Source organism: Rhynchophorus ferrugineus, unplaced genomic scaffold (genome assembly GCF_030347505.1).
Source record: "Rhynchophorus ferrugineus isolate W39M unplaced genomic scaffold, kcgeb_rfMv2 rfM10, whole genome shotgun sequence".
In the NCBI taxonomy this organism is placed as follows: Eukaryota; Metazoa; Arthropoda; class Insecta; order Coleoptera; family Curculionidae; genus Rhynchophorus; species Rhynchophorus ferrugineus.
Genome location: NW_027472589.1, coordinates 32022090 through 32045841, shown reverse-complemented (window position 1 = coordinate 32045841; position 23752 = coordinate 32022090). Strand labels below are relative to the sequence as shown.

Below are 23752 nucleotides of genomic sequence, written 5' to 3'. Positions count from 1 at the left end.
GTATTTAAGGTACTTAATTCGATAAGGATTAATGCCGTATTGCTTAAAATAGCTTCGTAAATAAGCCATTTTCTCACGTAAAAAGTAAACAATAAAAATGGTTAATGTGGGTTATCCCTAAAAGATAAACTTATACCATCGCGGACTTTTTTGTAGACCTTTTTATGGTGTACAATACTGTAGTACATTAATTTGATCTAACTCGTAGGGTTAGGCAGCGTTTTTGCTAATTGCTAGATAAGCCTAAAAAAATAGGTTAATTTACGACATCACGTTAGAAACCTCTAAAATTAGCAATGTTGCCTTAGTATATTATGCATGCATTATACATATAAACCTTCCTCTTGAATCACTCTATCTATTGACACAAAAAAACCGCATCAAAATCCGTTGCGTAGTTTTAAAGATTTAAGCGCACATAGGGATATAGGGACAGAAAAGGCGACTTTGTTTTATACTATGTAGTGATAGTGATAAAAAGTGATACAATGCTGTTCGATACGTTCTCAGCTTACGAAAGTCGTCCGGTTGTCAAACGTCTTCAAAATATTAGTTATAATAACTGTAGGTTATAAACCGCCCAAAATATAATGAATCGATAAATTTCAAATCGCTGCTTACTATAACTCCGAATGCCGTTATTACGGACCTCTTGCCTGCAAAATGTGTCCACGAGAAAAGTATTGAGACCGTTAAATATTAAGCTGCAGAGGTTTCTATTGAAAATATTTTTAGCGCTTTGCAGCCGCACTGAATATTAGTATGGCCACTACCTCAAAAAATTTAAAATAATATAATCTTGGATTCACCAAAAAGAAACCGTTCTCAAACGAAGCGGGTGTCACAGAAATCAGCTTGATATTAACTCTATCAAAGACCAAATATATGAACTGTATAAAAACAGTAGAATTTTTTTTAATATAAGCATAATTTAATACAATTATTTCAGAGGAAACTTTTGGTCTGAAAATAATCCGTAGAAAACTTAGAGATATGAAGCTCCTGGAGGGATGTAGAACATGTAGACATAGATGGAATAAAAATAACCCACGAATTTTTAAAAGCATATAATAAAATCAAGGGAGAGTTATTATTTCAATTTGCATAATCAGGTGAGATATGAATATTTCAGAAGGAAACCAATATATCAAATGGTCCCTCATGGCATGATGACAATATAAATAGTGTTAAGACAACAAAAGTTGATGGTAAAGGTAAATGGTGGAATAACAATTGATTAAGTTTTCTTAATCATAACATTTATAAATAATTAATTGCAGATATATTATTCTTTAGGCTAGAAACGGGAGTAGAATTATTCTTGGCGCAGTGTCAGGGTTTTCTTCTATTGAGAAATAAACCGTAACATATTTTCGCTATCATTTGGAAATCAGCTCTTAAAGAACTTGAAGGAAACAACAGTTATTGTTATGTACAATGGAAATGGCTTGCCGTAGATAAAATAGTATTCATAAAATAGATAAAGTGTTCATGAAAGAAAAGAATTTCATGCTAAAGAGTGTACTATTTCATATTGTTACTTGGTACATATAAATGAAATATTTAACTACATTTTGGGCAATTTACTTTTTTAGAAATAAGCCTAAAACAAGATATATGATAGATCATATTGCTGAACAATATCACCACAAAGTATTACGTCTTCCTCCCAAACGCTGCATATTTAATCCAATCCAATTGATATGGAGTATGGTAAAGAATTAATACAATAGATATTCTGGTCGGGAAGGGTATACAAGCAAGAACGGCCCAAATATGTTGAAAGAAGCTTGTCTATAATAACATCTTCCGTTTGGATGGACTCTATCACACACATTGAAGAAGAAATTGACAGAAACAACCTGTAATCTATGTAACCACATAGATTAGAAAGATTAGATATTTTGCATATATTGGAAATTAACAGCTCACTTATTCACTTGAATAGCGATTCCGAAAGTGAAGGTGATTGAATGCAACTTTCTGATTGTGGGATTATGATTCAATGGTAACAATTACCAAGACACGGTGATGAGAGTGGAGACAATTAAAGGTTGATTAATATATTTTAGCTATAGGAAAATGTATTGTAGAGTCTGAATTATGTTGTGATTTATGAATATTTGGTTAAAACATATGAGAACCGAAAGGATACTATTTTTCAGATATGGCAAATTCATTAGGGAGAATGCAGGTGATTAAATCTAGTTTTATCAAGAAAAGTAGTTACAGAACAAACTAAGAATAAATACAGTGATATAAAAATTCCTTTAAAAGAAAACACCGCATGAAAGAAAACAAGAAGAAAACGTAAATGGTAAATATGCTCTCTAATGAAAGTATAATTTTGCTTGGATATACAATTATTAACTAGATAGATTAGGCCTCCAGGCCTATATTGAGTATAAACATATATACAAGAATAACTGAAAAAGAACAACTGATACGCTGAAGAGTCTAAACTTAAAAATATATTAGTTCTAGTATGTATAGGAGTGTTTATATATAACGTATATTATACTATAAATATATATTATACCTTATCTATATGGCATAGATATGAGCAATTGGATACAGGATAATCCAGTAGCATGAACAAGAAGGAATCGAAAGACTTAACAATTTAAAGAGGAGTAGGAACCTGACAAAGATGTAGATAATTCTTATTATGTGCGTAGAAATGTAAATTTTTGGTTTAATTACTTAAAATTATTATTTTAAATGTGTGTTTTTAATTTAAATGGTACTTTTGTTACTACGTAGTAACTGTTAGCTATATTTATTAATATTTTTTCTTTATGACTGTGTTCTCACTTCAGTTTCAGTTTCCGTCCATCTTGTCGTCCACTATGTGTATCTTATAACAAATAAATAAGAATAAACTCAACCTGTACAACTATTTAACAAAGGTAAGTAGACGGAAAGCGCATTTATTAATAATATATTAAAATATCAATCAATGTTTGGACTTAGCTTTCAATGATATTTAAGGTTAACATTCAAACACGACTTTTTGAGGTAAAGTTATGGGAAAAATTAAAGAATTACGGTATACGAATGTTGCAATATCCGCAATTTTTTCAAGGGGGAATAACGCTGATCTACCCATGTTCAAGGGAGTTTTATCAAGCTTGGGGGCGTTACAATCGATATTTCATTACGATCTGGAGGGGTTGGTTTTCGGCTCCTTCTTTATTATTAAATTGTAGCTTGTAAATTTCGTCGAGCCAATTAAAATTTGATTTTCGGGGAGATAATTAATTTTTTGCCCCGTCTACTTTAAATTCCGGTTATTTCGGAACGAGACCCTTTACGTTTTTTTCTGGTCATCATCATCTTCGTCCTCTTGATTTCTGTAGATTTATTATTGGATACTTTAAATAGTTCGCCGAGTTGATACAAATATCTTTTGAAATATTGTGATAACCCTGTACATTATAATATAAAGTACATTGAAGTACATGTTGTTTGGACAGGCTTAATATTGAAACATATATTATTTCCAAACCTTGCTATAAGTAATAGATAGTTTCACATTTCAAGAATATCGTAAATTTGGATTAAGACCATTACAAACTCGCATGTAATGTTTGTTTGTTAAAGTTTCAACGTCTTATGGCCATGGTCACCTAGTTAATAAAGTTTTATTACCATTGGGTTCAAATTACGGATTGAATTAATTACCAAATGGGTCATTAAAGCAACTTTTAAATGAGCTAATAAATTAGACTCCTCGACTGTCTTAAACTAATTCCACATATATATTTAGAAATGTTTGTATTAAGCCACATTAATAATGTATATCACCAAGAATTAAACAATAAAGAAAGCAACGAAATCTAACAGTTAACAAAAAAAAACCTATTGTTGCGTGGCAAAAATAAACCCTTATGTCAAGATGTATAACGGGTAAATTGAAGATTCCCCGGCCTACCATAGTAAAACACATTTTAAACCAATATAACTATTTTTTATTCAATATAATTCCCTTCAAGGGTGATACAATGATTATAGCGACCCTAAAACTTTTCGATATCATTTTTGTGGTATGATTTGTCGTTATCACTGACTTGTGATACGGTGCATTGTCTTGATAAAGCAGCACTTTTTTTTTCTTCAAATGCCGCCGTTTTTTCGGCGGTTTCGTCCTTCAAACGCTCCAATAACGCTTTGTAATAGTCGCTGTTGATCTTCCTTGCTTTTTCAAGGTACTTAATTAAAATTATTCTATGCACATCCTAAAATACAGACGCCATAACGTAGTCAGCCGACTGTTACGTTTTCTCACACATTGGGGCAGGTTATTCGTGTACAGTACACCCGGATGACTGTCGATTGGATTTCAGACGCAAAAACTCGGGTTTATTATACTTGATCATCTTCAAACACTGCTTCGTCATCTCGTCTTTGTTTTTGGTCAAAAGTAAGCTCTCGCCGCATCCACTTTGCACAGAGCTTTCCCATACTCAAATATTCGTGAATGATATGATCTGCACGTTCAGTTCAAATCTTCAGAGTCTCTGCTGTTTCATTCAATTTGAATTTATGGTCATTCAAAATCATTTTGTGGATTTTTTAAATGTTTTCGTCGATAACAAACTCTTTTGGGCGTCCACTGCGTTCGTCTTCGGTGCTCCTTTAACCACGTCTAAACTTAGCATACGAATCCTTGATGGTTGATTTTCCTGGAGCAGTATTCGAAAACTGGGCATCAACTCAAGTTTTTGCTTCAACTGTATTTCTCCCTTCAAAAAACAAGATTTTATCAACACACGAAATTCCATTTTATCATTTTTTTTCACAATAAAAAAGTTGCTGCACTCAAAATACTATAATTCACTAACTAATGATCCGACAGCTGTCAAATTTATACACGTATCTTTTGAGCATTAGGGTTAACTAAAAAACATATGAATTTAATTCCAGTAGCGCCATCTATGTGTCAGGCCGACTTTTCAAGTGACCTGTTAAACACTATGTAAACAAAATACAATTACACGCCGAAACACCATAAGATAATACTAAATGGAGAAAATATCATAATAATATGGACTAGCGACTGGGAAATACAGTTTAATAACTCCAAATCTGTCCATGTTAGTTCTATGGTACGGCTCAGTATTCATCTTGATGATAAGTTAAATTAGAGACATCATGTTAGACAAAAAGCAGTGCAGACCAAACTTGAAATCAAGCAAGTGTACTGGTTAGTTGGAATATACCTTCAACTCTCTTATCAGTCCATTATAAAGCTATTTTGGACCTATGGGGCCGCACTAAAACATCAAGCCACCTAGTAGTCCGACGCTGCCAAAACAAAGTTCTATGATTAACTGTGATACCAGTATTTATTGCCACACAACGGGCAAAGATATGTACGATAAACTCGAAATCAAATAGAATAAGGTTGCTAAACTGCAGCAATGTTAAAGTAATACAGTTATTTCATTCAGTCACTGACTATCCTTCAGTTTAGATGTAAAATTCCGCACAAATCAGTATATTTTTATACTATTTCCGTTTCATTAACTGTTCATATCACTTTATAAATCGGTTTTTTCTCATAACTCTACTTTAAGGCTATTTCCATGCATATATGTAATTATTTTGATATCTCATTTTATTATTTTGAGTCTTTTGTATTTAATATTTTTATATAATCTTTTTGTATCTGGTTTTTTTATTGTTAATAATTTTGGGTGAAATATAGAAAAATGTACTGGCTAATTGGAAGAAAATCACAATTATCATTACATAATAAATTGCTATTACATAAGCAAATATTGGAACCTATATGGACATACGGAGTTCAATTATGGGGATGTTCTGCAAAGAGTAACATTAATCAAATACAAATTTTTCAGATCAAAGTCCTGAGAGGTATTGTGGGTGCACCCAAATACTATAGGACTGGTTACCTACATCGAGACCTTCAGATACCCACAGTCAGTCAAGAAATCAAGAGAATTGCAAGGGGGCACGAGGAAAGATTCCATTCTTATACTAACATTGAAATATTGCAACTTTTGGATACCACCAGAACAGGACACAGACTTAAAAGAAACCAACCATCTGATTTTGTGTAGTGTTGTATAGCGAAGTGCATATATTAAAAAATTCAGCAGTGACATGTATAAACATTATTTCACCAGAGACTGAGATAGGGCCGATGGGTCCTCCTAGTTATATACCTGGATTTAAGTTAGCATAAAGACAAATTGTAGGTTAGACGGAAACGACTAGTAACAATGTATTAATTAAATTTAAAAAAAAATATAATTTTGGGTAAAATTCTGGTAGGGGAATGCTGGAGCGACCTTAAGGCAATACTGCTATTAAAATTCTATTCTGTTGTTATTTGAAATGGAAAAATCGAAGCTTCGGATGCGCCGGAAAAAGAATGGGCCGCCGTTATCGACGCACCGTTAAATACTGCTATAAATTCGACATATTTCACGTCCTAATCCAATTTAGCGCGGAGCAATTGCACCAGTTCCCGCCCGTTCCTGGATAGGCGTTAATTTTTCCATGTGGATAAACTGGCAGCTATGGAACGCGCACAATTTCCATCCGAGACGATTGACATCGTTTTTTTCATTGTGCCGTTTACCGTCGGCATAGTATTGTTAAAATAGCTCGTAAGTTTTAAAGACAATTGAATTGTTTCAGTAGCTATTGGTTCGTTCCCAGGATCCGTGACGGATATAGAAGCAACAACAAAATGAAAATGAAAATAAAAAAAAACGAAAAAAATATTAAAACATATGATTTTTCTTCACAGCACTGCTGAGTACAATATCATTATACCACCGTTAGATAATCATTATATAATGGAATAAATACATAGTACCTTGAACGTCATCAGTACATGCCTAGAAAATAGACTCTACCACTGTGCAAACTTTTTTGACATAAATCCTTTGACATAGAGACTCTAACAAGGTCTGGCATGGTATACAAACTCAAAAAATCAGTTCCGCATTCATACTAACACATACTTTTACAAGTCACTCTCAACCGAAGAAGCTTTATAGTTAAATGATATGGCGAATATTATTCTCTACACGAAATACGCTCACTGGTCTCTCATAGTGGCATTCTACCGGTTTTATACATAATTTACACTGCGGACCGTCTAACTAATGAGGTCACAATAACTATGACCTAGGTTAACCACACTGCCGTCCTGTCAACACATTCTAATCTAAAAACTGCTTCATACCAACTTCAATACCATCTAAATGAAATAGAGAAATGGTTGAAACAGTAGAAAATGAAATCCAGCCAAAACAGGTCAACTCATGTCACTCAAAACACTCCACAAGGTATTCCGCGCAAAGATCATGCTCGATATTTGGATCAGAGGCTAACTTGCGATGTGCGTTGGTTAACATGTTTTCACACCCACTTATGTAAAGCAAATGATGATTGTACAAAGTTATCACTAGGACAATATGTAGATACGGCATATATCTATAGGGTAATGAAAGCAAAGGCAACATCGAAATTTGAAAAATGTTTCAGAAGAAACTACTAGGGAGTGTGTTCAATATTATCCAAATCACAAGCAACAATGCATGTATCTAAACCTCAATATACCAGCAAGAAAACCAGAAATAAGCCTACTAGCGCCGAATGGAGTGGATGGATAACAGCACACGAGGTTAAAGAGTTGTGATATCCCCAATCTTGGCGACAGATTCACATAAAGAGATGGAAGATAAGAAGAAACATATAGGAAGTTGGACAACACAGGGGCTTATTATTCCGATTGACATGAAAAAATTATACAGCCAAATATTACCCCTACAATAACCTTCTCAAATTCTTCTTCTGGCCTGACACATGTCCTCATTCGCGGTTTTCTGTCGCTTTTCATATATCGTTTTCCTAAAAGGATGTCGGCAGATTATTATTATTATTTAGGAATCGTTACTAACAAAAAATATGTAGAATTTTCCTAACACTCAAGTCCATTATTGCTATATTTATATAGTCCTTCCCTCATCTCTGCAAAAAGGATGTACTTGGTCGTTATTCCGTGTGGACAGCTTATAGATGTTTCAAAATTATATCGTATGCCAGTTTGTTTTTGAAGATCTCCGAAATGGCACAATCTCTACTCAAATTTCCATGATATCCTTATATGGAATGATTTTCGAGCTTTAGTGACTGCAGATTTCAATATCTACAATTAAGAAACTGACCTACTACAATTCACATTTGGTGGTCGTTCGCCCTGAACTGCGAGAGTCTATTCAAAACGCTGTAAATTATGTTAATTCACAGCAACTTCAGTCCATCTTGGCCTTACATCTTGAACTGTGGTGTATGTGTCGGGAAACTACGGACTAGGGTTATTTTTCCAGGCTTGAATGTTTCTCACTTGGAATAGTTTATAGTTAGGGGTGTCAATCCACCTTTTGTGACCTTACAACTTTAGTTGCCATACTTTTACCTGAACTTCATTCAACTACACCAAGGAACGCCTCGATTCAACTAGTTTCCTTTTCTTGATAATTAATTTTATTCCGGTTAACTGAATAAATTCAGTGCAGAACAGCTTTTTGATCTCCCCAGAACTGCGCCAGTTGTAAAATGGGAAAATGTTTTAATCACAAAACTATTAATTTAGTTAAAAAACTGATTTAGATTTATTCAAGGAAAGAAGGGGCGACTTGCTGAATGGCAAAACAAAGCAACACTGAGAGTCTATTAGAAAACAGACCAACCTCACTCGTTCACCATTAAGGTAATTTTAAATCAGATAGTCGGATAGTCAGGGCCGTATTACATAACATAACATACACATAACACTCAATTCAAGTTTTTATCAGCCATCATAAAAATAGCCTGGAAAGCATCTATAAGTATTTTATGCACAAAAAAAGAAACAATATCAGTTCAGTAATGTAATATTGTCTGATTTAGAACACCATATTCAGTATTAGCAATTCTATATCAGCATAACATATTATTATTTGTTATTATAACATATTAATTTATTAGACATTCGAAGACTGTTAAAATTAGCGATTGATTTGTGTTCAAAATCAAGAATAATCGTCCATTCCTTAAGTATCATTCATTCCAAACTCCACGTTGTTAACTTCAACTCTTATCTAATACGTTAGAACCGAAAATTGTTTAGTTTAAAAAGTTATGAGTGGAGAAAAATTGGCACAATATATGTTAATCGAAATACCGTCCATGATTTCCTACATATCATTCTCATATGTTTGGCAACATGGCGATACTGTGTCGAAAGAACGGTGTTGCTTCGACAGCGTTCCAATAACCACTCCTAGTAGTACTTACACCACTTCCAGTAGACACCTCCAGTAACGGTTTCATTCAATTTGAGTAACTCGTAAAGCACTATACTTTGTTGACACCACCATATGCACAATAAAGCCTTTCGGCCACGAATATTTCTCTTCAGGGCAGAATTGGATGACTCTCCTGGACTAACTCATAACATTTTGTGCTTGGCATAGTCATAATAGACCTACTTTTCATCGCCAGTCACAATAAGTGAGAGAAATCTCTTCTTTTTGCCTATGAAGTAATGAAACCGTGATATTTAAGCAGTTAAGAAATGTTTTTTGAGCGAATTCGTGTGGTAGCCATTTTATTTCTACTTAAAAACAGTCGATTCATTAAGTGTTAAGCTGTGTGAAAGTTTCCTGAAAGCTTGAGCTGGATTTTCGTCCAATGAGTCTTCATCTTCTTTAATCGAATGTACAAATTTTTTTCGAAAAAAATTGAGAACACTCTTGTGTCATTCAGTATATTGAATGATTGAACGAGAACGTAGGACATAGACTATATATGTATTATGTATGCCGGTGTCATCCAACCCTGAACAAACAAAAAAAAGAGCGAGTGAGAGAAACCTTTAAGTATACAGAATTGAATAAGCTTTCAGGACGAATAATCCCCTTAAACCAGATAAAGAAACGTAAACCGGCATTTGTTTTCCCATCGGGAAACGAGTTTAATTCCCATTGTAACCGGGATGAGGCGCTAGCTCCACTTCCACTGCCGGAAGGGTCGACGGATGGGAGAGAGAGATAGGGTGAAAGGGAGACTAGCGGAGCCAAAAAGGACGGGGCTAAAAAAATATAAAACAAAAGGGCTTCGAGTGCACTTCGTCGACGTAGCGCCCTCTGTACGGTGGCGAAACAAAAGACAAATTAAATGCGAGAAAAGGGGGCCCGATTAATAGGTGACTGGACGAGTTTATTTACGGGCAGGCCAGTTGCTAAAAACCGTTTTGTTGTCTAAAATAAAAATCAATTCAGTTAGTCGGATTTTAATTTTATAAGTAAATACGTTTTGGTAATTGCTTCGAATAGTTAGAAATAAATGGAAATGTCCAACAGCTATAATATATTTAGTAAGGACAAAAACATTACCATATACTTCCAAGAAAAAAAAAATTTATATATATATATATATATATATATATATATATATATATATATTGTATATATTCTGATCAACAATATATATAAGTGAAAATACGAAGTATTAATGTAAAGAAATGTTAAAAGAAACAGGATTTGGTCTGTTCCATTTTAAAATTTCCAATTATGTTTTCGCCGGATATGCAAAATGTGGTTGAGTAATGCTGGAGAATAACAATGTTGTGTCTTTGCTCGTATTTCACCCGTTTTTCGCGCAGCACTCGGCTAAACGTATCAATTCTAGTCGATAGCGATTGCCATTCATGGTTCCATCGAGTAATGCCTTAAAATTCTTGTCTTCAAAATTTTTTTGGCTATCTGCATTCTGGCTCTTTGTCTTCGATAATGGCCGAAAGCTTCACACAGCATTCGATGACCTTCAGCCGCCTTTTTCTTCAAATTGAATTATGAACCCTCCAACTTTTCGATACCATTTTTTGTAATAAGATTTGTCCTTTGCTTCAAAATAGGATCACCTCTTCATTCGACGAAAATTTCTTCCCAGCGAGCATTCTTTTGAGATCTGAGAACAGGAAATAGTCCCTGGGGGCCAGATCTGGAGAATACGGTGGATGAGGAAGCAATTCAAAGCCCAATTGATGGATTTTTGCCATCGTTTTCACTGACTTGTGACACGGTGCATTGTCTTGGTGAAGCAAAATTTTCTTTTTCTTTAAATGCGGCCGTTACTCGGCGGTTTCGTCCTTCAAACGGTCCAATAACGCTATGTAACAGTTGCTGTTGATGGTCCTTCCTTTTTCAAGGTAGTCAATGAAAATTATTCCTAGCGCATTCCAAAATACAGACGCCATCACCTTGCCAGCCGACTGTTGCGTTTTGGGTTCTGCCCATGCTTTGGAGTGGGTTCATCGTGTAAAGTCCACACGGATGACTGTCGATTGGGCTACGGAGTGAAATGATGCAGCCATGTTTCATCCATTGTCACATATCGACGCAAAAATTCGGCTTTATTTTGCTTGATCATCTTTAAACACTACTCCGAATCATCAACTCGTCGTTGGTTTTGGTCAAAAGTGAGCTCGCGCAGCACCGACTTTCCACAGAGCTTTCTCATGCCCAAATATTCGTGAATGATATGATGTACACATTCAGTTAATATCTTTAGAGTGTCTGATATTTCATTCAATTTCAATTTACAATCTCAAAATTATTTTATGGATTTTTTAAATGTTTTTGTCGGTAACAACCTCTTTTGGGCTTCCATTGCATTCACCGTCTTCGGTGCTCTTTTCGCCACGTCTAAACTTAGCATAGCAATCCTTGATGGTTGATTATCTTGGGGCAGTGACCGGAAACTCGGTATCAAGCCAAGTTTTTGCTTCAACTGTATTTTTTCTCTTCAAAAGGCAACATTTTATCAACACGCGAAATTCCTTTTTTTCCTTTTTTTCACAATAACAAAAGTTGCTTTACTTAAAATGTTATAATTCACAAACTAATGATCCGACAGCTGTCGAATTTATACACGCATCTTTTACGGGTTAGGGCTAACTAAAAACATATGGATTTAATTCTAGTAGCGCCATCTACGTGTCATATCGGCCTATGGCAAAAAGGAATCTATTCTTGGATTAAGAACACCCAAAAACATACAGATTATGTCAAAAAATCTAAATTAATCTTAGAATATTTTGTTTGCAGACCCATGCATTTATCCCTACCTTCCATTTCAAATATCTAGGATACTCACTATATGACAATCAATATTATCAAAAATATTGCTTTTTTGTGTTATTTATGTTACAGAGTACAATAAATTGAAGGAGAAAAACAATTAAAACTAAGCTGTGCCAGCACATGACCCGAATGACGTATCACTCTCCCGCGAAAAGCGACAGCCGAAAAAAAAACAGGAGCGACAACAACAGACTTCGCTACTCAAGTCGTATCGTTTAATCTTGTCGAAAGTTGGCCGACTCGTTCGGGTGGAAGTAAGAATGATGCCAGAACTAACTCCTGACTGACAAAAGACAGAAAGCCAACAAACTTAACTCGACAATATAGCGTCGGCAGAGCGACGAAAAATCGAAAAAGTTGCCGAATAAAAGTTTTACGATCTGGGCAGGGCGACCGTTTTTATTATTGGGACCGGGAACTTTTTCCGGCGCAGGCCGCCGGAATATTTCGAAATAAAATTTATGCAAAAAGTTCGGCGGTCGGTCTCTTATCGAAACAAAAATTCGCGCGTTTTTAGTAGCTATATTTTTTTGTTAAGTGTGTCGTCGCTTCGGGATGGGACTATTCGGCCATTTTGGATACATTTCGGTACGTTTATGCTGTGTAGCCTTACAACTTCTCCACATATATCTCGTGGAAATATTCTAGTTCTTGTGTTATGGTTCCCCGATGTGGTATTAGCCAGCAAAAGTGTTAAAGAGGTTTCGCGTTCTATTATACCTTTATACACAGCAGTAGAAAAAATTATGTATAATGTTGGGAACAATCGACTGAAATTGACTATCGACTGTTCAGTAATTGACTACTTTTTACTATCGACTATTTTAGTCGCTACTTTTGGTTCGACTGATTTTATTACTATTTACTATCGTGAAACAGTCGTTTACTTTTAGTTACTATTTTCGGTTCATTCGACTGATTCTGGCCTTCCGTCCTAGCCGCGACCTTGAAAGTAATGCGATGAATTTATGCTTATATAGATCTATATGTAATATATGTGGTTTTATGTTTTTTTGTGGTTTGCTTGTGAATAACTATATATTGTAAGTTATTGTAGCAACATTTTGGAACGCTAATTTTCGAGGGCAAAAAAATTAAATTGTAAATGATAAATATTAAGATACTTTTGACTGGCATAATAGGTAATACTTGTTTGATAAACTTTCACGATTTTTGTCCAAGCCTCCTGTTTGTCGAAAATTTTTTCCTAAAATCTTAAAAACTGAAATTAGATTCCAAAGGTTTCAGAGATTGCATAGATCTAAAAGAATCGAACAACTTTTTACAGCAGCAGTTCTTAAATTTCTTTTAAAAATATTAACCGTAAATAGGTGAATAAAGTATATTAAATATTTGTAATAAAGACATTTTCTGATAGGAAAACTCTACTTTAATATTCAGCAATTTATTTTGTTAGCTATTAAGAAGAGCACCACAGTTTTTATTTGTTAACGAATGGACTATCTTAACAGAATGTGTTCAAATATTAAAGCCCACTGAAATAATGACCACCGAGTTATTTGGTGAAAAATATCCCAACGATGTCTTTAATTATACGGTTAATAATAGGTCTGCAACATTCCATCAAATCCAGGATTTTAACAAGTGAATGGGGAAAAAATGACAAAATTGTCTATTAGATGTCTTCAATAAAAGACTGGCAATTTTAGAAATGAATACGATATGCGAGAAATCCACATTTTTAGATCCTAGATTTAAAAAAGCAGGATTTGGTATTGCAAATAATGCTGAGGCGATATAAAAAGTTATCTCAAAAGAGGTATCTTCCATTCTAACTTCAAAAAATACAAATATAGTTCCACAACTCGAAATTCAAGGCAAAACTACTGACCAAGAATGTATTGACATCTGGAGATATTTTGATAAAAAAAATGGCTAGAATGAAAGAAATAATTAGTCCAAGTACTTCAGCAACTTTACAGATTTAGCAGTATTTGGAAACTCCATTTATTGGGCATTTAGAAAACCCATTGGATTTTTGGCAAGCCAATAAAACGACACTACCTGAATTATATCAGGTAGTCGTAAAATATTCCTCTATACCCGCAACATCTGTCCCCTGGGAACGAGTTTTTTCAAAATCTGGGCAAAAAATTAACGATCGAGGAAATCGCTTCACGGGAGAAAAGTTGAAGATGATAATATTCACAGTAATTTAAAAATATTTCCGTTCAAAAATAAGTAAAACTTGTATTTAAAAAGGGTCTGGTAGTTATCGTACGATCATTTTTAGATTCATCATGGATTAGATTTTTCAATGATTAGGTATATGTTTACATTTTATTTAGTAGTTATGGTTATTGAAAATCAATAGTTTTTAGGTTTTATCCTCCGTAGACCCGATGAACGATTTCTGGATATTAAAGCAGAAAATGTATCCTAACTGGCTGAATCAGTCTAAAAACCTTTTTCAAAATCTTACAGCAGGTCATAAATCTTACCCAATGCTGAATAAGCGTGACTTTGTATATATTTCGACGTTATGATTTATTTTATCTGAGTTATATACACTGTAAAAAACAAGCAAGACCCCCCCCCCACCCCGAAACTGCAAGATATTCGAAAACGTTCAGTTTAAATATTTGCCAAACGGATTTCCATTAATTAAACCGACGAGCCAAAACGGCCGAAAAGCTCCTAGTTGGCGAGTCAACGTGTTTTTTTTCTCCGTGGCCCACTCGATGGAAAAAGGGACGTCGGAAGTCAAGGGTGCACGAAAATTACCACGACCTCGACATCGAATTTCCGCTTTTCGGTCAGTAAACTTTAAGAGGACCGAAAAAAATTCTCGGTTAATATTTTCCTTTTAAAATAATAGTGGTGTGGAAAAGAAATCCGTGTTTTACGTAATAAACGTAGGGATAGTAAAACATTCGAAGCGAGCTCTTTGAAGAAGTTTCATTTGCAGTGGCGTATCTTTGTGAAATATTCTATATATATATATATATATATATATATATATATATATATATATATATATATATATATATATATATATATATATATATACGTATATATATATATATATATATATATATATATATATATATATATATACGACCCTTTAGGCCACCACACATTCACCTACAGCAAGTTCAAAGATTGGCAACGCCAGTGGATTGGTACCATGCGGTTCCCGGCTATAAAAGACCACCACAACGACGTCTTTTCTTTTTCTTCTCTTCTCTTTTCTCTAACCCCCTTGTAACAGTACCACATGTATCAGTTTAATAGCGCAATAAAGAAGTATTTCTTCAATCAGTGTTTTTAGTTCTCGAGCAAATTCCTTCCAAAAATAGTAGTGAGTGTTCAGAGAAACAATCGCATCGACAGCTACACATTTCGACCGACCAACCTGTCCGGCGAACATAAAAATTTGAAGACGAGAACTTGAAGAATTTGAATCAATTTAAGATCAACCATGAGTACTTGAACGTTGACTAATCTGGCTGGCTTGTCTATTGAGAAAGAAGTAATACACTTAAAAAAGTAAAAAAAAATTATTTATAAAAAGTATATTATTTATCAGTAAAAATTTAAATAATAACAGTATTCTATTTTCTAATTAGAAGTCGATTATAAGTCGAACTTAATTATATCGATCGTCCAAGTAGAAGTATTGTATATCTGTTATATTAACGTAACGGTACACGTGTACAATGACATTTTTTGGAATAAATGTGATTATTACATTGTAATTATTTCTGCTGTGACTTCGTCTATTAATAGTTGTTTTTAGTTCACCCATTGTTCACCCAAAGTATCTCACGTAATAAATGCCTAGTCCTATAAAGTCTATAAAGTTATAGTTTTATAACACTGGAACTATTGGTCTAATTTTCTATTGATTTGTTTATCCGTTTCCAGTATAAGGTCAGTCGGTCTGCAATTAAAATAGATGCAAGCTGATTTGTTTAATCTAGGCCTCATTCTAATTATTCGATTACAGTGTATCGATAATTGTTATTTAGCCTTGTCTTCGACTGAATATCAATTATTTTTAATGTTATCGACGGTATCTACGATTCAAATTTAAGTTGATTTCACCGCGTTTGTTTTATTCATTATAGTTTCAGAATTAGGTTTTTAGCCATTTGCATTTTTCAAGGTCTATTTAACTTGCAATCTTCTTAGAAACATTGTTCGCTATTGCTAAATAATTTAATAATAAACCTACAAACTGCTCTTCTTCCTACCACTATATATAACTGATCTCTGACTTTTGCGAAAGCTGAATAATCACGCAAATAAAATATAAACACTAAATGATATACAAAGGTCTGTATACAGTTATTGGGAATAGAAAGATTGATACAAACTTTCCGATAAATTTTAACACATTTGAAGTAATTGTCGATATACCAGAGTTTCCTTTTAATTTTAAAGAAGATATATATTAACACTATTCTGATTACTGTATCAAAGTTTAATGTCAAATTTTAACACAATGTGTATTTTGTATGTCTCTGTAAAACTTTTGTGATCACTCTGGTAAAAAACGGTTCACACGCATTTTTTTAAACCAATCTTCCACTATTAAGAGATGTTTGCAGATTTCTTATTCAACCATTGATACCAAATTACCATAGAAGGTTATATGGTCAGACATCACACCCTAGGGTTCAGTAGATGACGATGCATCCACAAACATATAGAGTTTTAGGTGGATTTTGAAATAGCAAAGTCATTGTCTGTATGTTATCATCCCATCAACAGTCGGCGCCAAAATCAACAAAAACGTTTCGCAATTCATGATTAGCATATGTATACACTGACTCACTCAATAATACTATAGTATATCCAAAGAAGCAGTACCCATACGTCATCAATAATGTATTGCCTGTCACAATTTGTAAACTCGTTTTACAATCAGACAATATTTTCCTTACAGTTAAAAATAGATACAATGCTGTGTGATACGTTCGAACATGTAAACGAATGAGCCTGCAAAAGTCATTCGGTTGTCAAATATTTGCTTTTCATGACATCCTGCCACATCTGAGTCGAAATTCTTCAATTTCGTGACGAATATTGTCTTGAAGATGATCGCCAGCTAAACCGCTAATTCGCGAAATTAGTCTTCAATAACTGAATTATGAACGAGCTGTGTCTAGTGTGGCCCCATCTTAGTGAAACCACATGTCCTCCAGTCCTTGCTATTCCATTTCAAGCACAAGAAAATTTCGAATCATGTCTTGGTATCGTTCAGCAATAATAGTAACTGGAACACCTTCGTTATTTTTTTAAAAACAGGGACCAATGATGTTTCCAGCATGAATACCATACCATACAGTTGTTTTTAGTGGATGCAATGATGTTTCATGAATTAGGTGAGGATTCTGTGTTCCCCAAAACCGACTATTCTGTTTATTGACGTGGCCACTGAGAAGAAAATGGGCTTCATCGCTCATTATCAATCTAGACGAAAAATCTTCAATTTCACCAGGCAGCTTTAGGATTGCATTACAGTACTCAACTCGTTGATCAAGATCTCTCGATAGCAATTTTTGGACTAATTGATTTTGTACCGGAACATATTCAAATCAGTTTTCAAAATTCGCCTTAAACTGCGTACAGAAATGTGTAACTAGGAACCACGTCTCCGAATTGATGTTTCCGGAGACTCCGCAACACTATCGCGTACCAAAGCCACATTTTCAGCGTTACGAGACGTCCGTCGCCTTCCAGAACGGAATGATTAATTTCAATAAATATTGTCACTATTTCTGCTCGTTCTTGTGGCGTATATTTATCCATAATAAAATATGGACGTCTCCACAATACAATGGTTAAAGTGATAATGAGCTAAACGTCAACTTACGTAAGAAAGACCGTGCAATCAATATGGTAGCCGGACTTTTGACCCACCTGTTAGTTGTTTACATCAATACTTCGCTGCTTCACCAACAGATATTAAATATGATCAAAATATTATTTGTCCGAATTCACAAACTAAATGCCAGGGACAGACAAAAAAACTGCACTATTTATTTCCTACATTCCTTTTACAATATTAACTAGTTTTTTTCCTATTATCAGTTAACAATGGTTTGTTCCTGGTAATAATAGAACAATTAAAAAAGTTAATAGATACATTATTCATCATATATTTGTCTTACCTGCAGAAAATCATTTCATTTTTCCGCGTAATCAATAGTACTATTAAAAATAGTTTATTATCCACTTAAAATATATCAAATTTAACTAGAACATCTGGTTAAAACATGGAAATCCCTGAACCGAATCTCCGTGTTGCTTGCTGATCGTCGAAAGTGCATTTTTAACCCCGGTTACCCAACGAGATGACGTCGGTCCAAACAAAAAGGCTAAGAAGAGACCGCAATGAACGTAATTTGATCGAGGGTCAGAAACGACGCTTTAATCGTCGCGAGCGAGAGGTATTCCTACTCTCGCCAGGTTGTCTAATGGATAAAGTTCGATAATGAATGAGAGACGCCGGATAAAACAGGAAAAACGACTCGATAGATCGATGGTTAACGTTTCGCTAATTTAATTAGTGCTTGGGTGTTTTAAATCGCGTCGTTAGAGGATTTGAAGTAAAACCACTTCATCCGTCACGGTCTTGTTTGGTAGTATTTTTAATTTTGGAGTCAATCGAAATAGTATTGCAATTAAAACGAATTACACCAAGTAGTTTCCAAATACCTCTTGTATAGAATGCATTTTTCTACTCGTATAATAACAGGTCAATTGCATATCCCCGGCCTACCATAGTAAAACACAATTTCTGGCAAAATTAGTTTTTTTTTATTCAACGTAATTCCATTCAAGGGTGATACACTGATTGTACGACCCTCCAACTTTTGGATACCATTTTTGTAGTACGATTTGTCCTTGGCTTCAAAATAGGTCTCAGTTTCAGCGATCACCTTTTCATTCGATGAAAATTTCTTCCCAGCGAGCATTCTTTTGAGATCTGAGAACAGAAAATAGTCGCTGGGGGCCAGATCTGGAGAGTATGGTGGATGAGGAAGTAACTCGAAACCCAATTCATGGATTTTTGCCATCGTTTTCACTGATTTGTGACAGGGTGCATTGTCTTGGTGAGGCAGCACTTTCTTTTACTTTAAATGCGGCGTTTTTCGTCGATTTCGTCCCTCAAACAGTCCAATAACGCTATGTAATAGTCGCTGTTGATGGCCCTTCCTTTTCAAGGTAGTTAATGAAAATTGCTCCATGCACATCCCAAAATACAGACGCCATAATCTTGCCAGCCAACTGTTGCGCTTACCCACGCTTTGGAGCAGGTTCATCGTGTGCAGTCCACTCGGATAACTGTCGATTGGACTTCCGAGTAAAATGATGAAGCCATGTTTCATTCATTGTCACATATCGACGCAAAAACTCGGATTTATTATGATCATCTTCAAACACTGCTCCGAATCATCAAATCGTCGTTGATTTTAGTCAAAAGTGAGCTCGCGCGGCACCTACTTTGCACAGAGCTTTCTCATAGCCAAATATTCGTGAATGATATAATGTACCAGTTCAGTTAATATCTTTAGAGTGTCTGCAATTTCATTCAGTTTCAATTTACGGCCATTCAAAATCATTTTGTGGATTTTTTCAATGTTTTGGTCAATAACAACCTCTTTTGGCCGTCCACTGAGTTCACGCCCTCCGTGCTAATTTCACCACGTCTAAACTTAGAATACTAACCCCTGATGGTTGATTTTCCTGGGTCACTATCCGGAAACTCAACATCAAGCCAAGTTGTTGCTTCAACTGTATTTTTTTCCCTTCAAAAATTTTTTTATCCATTTTTTTCACAATAACAAAAATTCACTCAAATTGCTATAATTCACAAACTAATGACCCCAGATCTGTCAAATTTATACACGCATCTTTTGAAGATTTGGGCTAATTAAGAACCGTATGGATTTAATTTTAGTAGCGTCATCTATGTGTCAGTCCGGTGACATTTCAATTGACCTGTAATGTGACATTATTTATCGACCTACAGTGCCTAGCATCAAATTTGGCTTAGTGTTCACTGTGTTGATACCTACACGAAGTCTCATATACTTCCTCTTGTTACCTGCTATTTACGCCACCTTCCCCAGGACATTGTCGATTACAGGATATAGGATGCGAAAGTTTACCGAAACAATGGTATTGAGTATTGTATTGTATTTGGTCGGTTTATGTTTGGTTGTTATGTTTTATATTTTTAAAGCTAGTGTCATATTATTGATATATTTTACTTGTTATATAACTTATATCACATGTTATATAGCTCTAGATAATTTACCTTTATATAGCTTTTAAATATATACCTTAATCTTAATTATTTACATTTGTTTTTGTTTCATTTTAGTATTTTATTAGTTCAGACAGTCAGTTACATTCATGTGATGTACCTTATATACATGGTTTTCAGTCACTAAATAACGTAATAGTAGTGAAGTATCCTTTTAAAGACGATACACGTCCCCAAATAATGTTGAACTCTTTGCCCAAGACTGGGCACCAAAAAAAAATCTATATTTGGGTTCTATATGAATAAAAAGTGACGTAAGAATGGATGAAAAACACAACTTTCGAAGATTGCAAAGGCTACATTGATGTTAAGGAAAACAATTTTATGTCCATCACTGGTAAACCTAAAAGAGAGTTGCCAAATTAAAGGCCCTAAAATGTTTGTAAATATTACTATTTATTTTAATCATTATTTCATTTTTTGGCAACTGTGCTTCAATTTTGAACAGAAAATCGATCAAATTGAATATTTTTTACTAATAGAAATAATATATTTCATCTTTTTTAAAATTTGTGTACGTTATTTTCACATTATTAAAAAAACTTGTTTTGAAATAACTTATAATTTTAAAATCAACCTCTATCAATGCGTTGGTGAATTGAGAAACCAAATTGAAAATACCCAGTGTCTGTACTTATGATTTTAAAACATTTGTTTTTAGTTTAATCATATTTTCGTGTTAAATATTCTATTTCTTAAGCATAGTTTTGTAATAAAGAAATTAAAGATTTTTAAATTCTCATTAGAAACATTTATATCCTGTTGAATATCTTCACTAACGCCAAAAATGTGTTAGATCGCCAGAATCTTAGATATTTTGTACCATATAAATTGAAGCCAAGAGACCTTGAAAGAAGTTGGGTCGTATGTGAAATGCTACTTCAACGTCAAATATGAAAAAGCTTTTCCCATCATATTGTTATTGGTGATAAGTTGTGGATCCACTACGTAATCTAAAGCAAAAAAATCACGGGGACCACCTAATCATGCATCAACATCAAAGACAAAGCTGAATATCAATGACTCCAAGCTAATGCTCTGTAATTGGTGTGATCAGCTTGATGATATACTATGAACTGGCAAAAATCTAATGGAACTATCAATGGGGATTGCTATTGGCTAGAATAGAAATAAGAGTGTTATTATTCAGCATTATAATGGATGATGATTCACTTTTTATGAAGATGCCAATAATGGGTAGATTCGTAGATAACCTCAAAAGAAACATCGTTTTTCCGAAATGGAATTCGTAAATTGCCTGAAAGATGGAAAAAATTCGCGCCTATCGATGGATAACACTTTGAATAAAGTACATTGTACCGATATTGCACAATAATGCTCCAAATTTAAAAAAAGAACTTTAGAGGTGATTTATAGACTCATTAGTACTTTTTACAATTTAAACTATCGCACTGTTTCTCGTAGTAAATAAAAAGTACGTGCGCTTTTTCTTATTAAGCAAATTATCTCTCGGCACATTAATCATTTATCATCAGTTGCGCAACTTCCTCATGAAGGTTCGCGTGTATCCTCGCTATCTCTTGCAGACCGTATCATTACCAACTTAATTTTTGCTGGTCGTGCCAACTTAGAAGTTACCGACCGGCCAGACGGTTACAAAACCGCGCGTTAAAAATGTTAGATTCCCATTAAATCTGATTCCTGACCTGTTGGTTAATGGTAATGTTTTATTAGAAGCAGTAAACGTAATAGCATTATCAGTTAATACGGCTTTCTGTTAATGGTTCGCTCTCTAAATAATAATGGTATAACTTTCACTGCAATGATAAATATACTGACTTGGTATTTTTAATACAAATATATTTTTTGTAATTTATTAATATACTAGCTAAACCTGTACTGTCTCGATCGATAAATAAAAGACCCAATAATCCGTAATTAATAAAAAAAGGCTCGGTATGAATGGATTTTTATTATTTTCCGTTAATTACACATGATGTTCATACTTAAAAAATAGAGTTTTCCTGAAATAGTGGCTATTCATAAGGTTTCAATTAGTTATTTACAGACACACACAGTTATGATACAGTTTATTAATCAATTTAAAGCTTTCTAATGAACTGTTTTTTTGTTTTGTTTTGTGGTGCGTAAATAAACAAAGATGACGGTTTTCTGACGCGCGAACACACGACGTATAATTAATTGTCCATGCGCGAAACAGGGAAACTCCAAGTTGATTCCGCAAACTTCCAAGGACTGGACTTGAGATTTATTTATGTTCATCGCAAAAGCCATACGTACTGGACATTGTAGACGTTTAAAATCGAATGGTAAATCCGTTGGAATCATCGGTATACGCGGGTTCAAGACATCATCTCCTTTGTATTTTCCCTTTATGATCGTTGCCTCAATGACGTTATTCATCATCTTTTTCACGGCCAGTCTTGTTCCATCGCACAGTCGAGGTTGATTAATATTACGCAGCATGATGACGACTGATCCTACTTTTAACTGCAAATTGTGAGGTGGTAATCCAGGCAAATCCAGTGAATTTAAAAACTCCGTGGGATAGTTGACTACGTCGTCCTGGTTCATCACGGTGTCGACTGATTTGAAGGAAACCAACTGTCCCGGAAGAAAATTCGGAATGGTCACATTGAGATCCTCGACAATCTCGAATCATCGACTTTTCTCCTCCTGACCATTTTCTAAATGGACTGCCAAATGGACTACTGTAGGGTGTCTTTCATGGATCGCAAATAAAAAGATACGCCAAATTGCTTCGTTGCTACTTACATAGCGACCCATCTGGTACTGTGATATTTCGTCATTTGCATTGGGTACAGCAACATTAGAGGCAGCAATATCGCTAACTTTGTTAACATATTTACATATGTACTTTATCGACCTCACAGAGTTACAATATTCAACATTGATGTGAGTCTCAAAAACTTTGGATAATATTGGCGAGTATGGCACGATCCATCGATTGTCTGCATCAACATTTTGTCCTCTTACCTTCGCAACTACCGATCGCCCATTGTCCGCAACTGATCGACGACGATACAATTGGTATCCATCATTTCCCGTTATGGTTTCAGCAATCAGGTCTCTTGGGTATCGCTTAGAACACTTGCCGTCAACCATACAGGGTGAATTGTAGTTGAAAACTCCGCAAGGTTCATGTATCATGTGTTTGGTAATTACTGCAAGCAATTTTGGGTCAACTGTGGAAAAGTGGGCAAATTGTCCTGTATAATATGTGTAGCGCCAAATGGTGTCATCTGAAAACAGCTGTTATATTTCTGAATGTTGGCCAAGA

General features: G+C 34.6%; 1 protein-coding gene across 1 annotated transcript in view; it reads right to left on the bottom strand.

Annotated features, from left to right (window-relative positions):
- Nucleotides 1-23752, bottom strand: part of IRSp53 (Insulin receptor substrate 53 kDa) — a 265161-nt gene that overhangs the window by 151153 nt on the left and 90256 nt on the right. The gene's annotated exons all lie outside the window — the stretch shown is intronic.